This window comes from Octopus bimaculoides, chromosome 17, assembly GCF_001194135.2.
Source record: "Octopus bimaculoides isolate UCB-OBI-ISO-001 chromosome 17, ASM119413v2, whole genome shotgun sequence".
In the NCBI taxonomy this organism is placed as follows: domain Eukaryota; kingdom Metazoa; phylum Mollusca; class Cephalopoda; order Octopoda; family Octopodidae; genus Octopus; species Octopus bimaculoides.
Genome location: NC_068997.1, coordinates 27,132,598 through 27,133,554, shown reverse-complemented (window position 1 = coordinate 27,133,554; position 957 = coordinate 27,132,598). Strand labels below are relative to the sequence as shown.

The 957-nt window shown below is 44.6% G+C and overlaps 1 protein-coding gene across 1 annotated transcript in view; it reads right to left on the bottom strand.

Annotated features, from left to right (window-relative positions):
- The window catches only part of LOC106878466 (pre-mRNA-splicing factor ATP-dependent RNA helicase PRP16), a 70,456-nt gene that overhangs the window by 62,929 nt on the left and 6,570 nt on the right, over positions 1 to 957 (bottom strand). The gene's annotated exons all lie outside the window — the stretch shown is intronic.

The window sequence follows — 957 nt, the reverse complement described above, 5'->3', positions numbered from 1 at the left end:
GAAATGGTGTCTTTTATGTGCCACCCGCACAAGCCAGTCCAGGGGCACTGGCAACGATCTCACTCGAAAATCCTACGGGAGCCAGTCAGGCGGTACTGGCAACGGCCACGCTCAAAATGGTGCATCTCATGTGCCACCCGCACAACAGCCAGTCCAGGGGCACTGGCAACGATCTTACTTGGCTTGCCGGGTCTTCTCACGCACAGCACATTTCCAAAGGTCTCAGTCAGTAGTCATCGCCTCGGTGAGGCCCAATGTACGAAGGTAAGTTTTAATATTCAAATTTTAATTTTAGCTGCAATATTTTAAGTAAAAAGTTTCTTATTCTTTACTTGACTAGAAGTAATAGCTTGTCCTTTACATTTACAGGTCTAATAACTTGTCCTGTACTTTTCCAGGTTTATTATAATCTTCTGTCAGAGGGACCAAAAACATGTCTGGAGATTTTTTTGTCCAAAAGAAATCTTTGTGAGTTCCTTCCAAGGGAGTGACTTAAAAGCATTTATTGAATGGATTTTATCTCCACCTCTGTGTGTGTGTGTGTGTGTGTTGAATGTCCTTTCAATATGTTTGGAATGTGACCAGCTGTGTGCTGATGGGTGTGTCAACACACAGCTGGTTACATTCCAAACATATTGAAAGGACATTTAACACAATACACACACACACACATATGGTTTTATTTTTATTATTATTATTATTATTATTATGTGTGGGGCCGTTGTAGGATTTTCAAGCGAGATCGTTGCTGGTTCCCCTGGACTGGCTCATGTGCGGGTGACACATGAAATCTTTCGAGCAAGATCGTTGCCGGTGCCCCTAGACTGGCTCATGTGCGGGCAACACATGAAATCTTTCGAGTGAGATCGTTGCCAGTGCCCCTGGACTGGCTCTTGTGCGGGTGACACAAGAAATTTTTCGAGCGAGACCGTTGCCAGTGCCACTGGACTGGCTCTT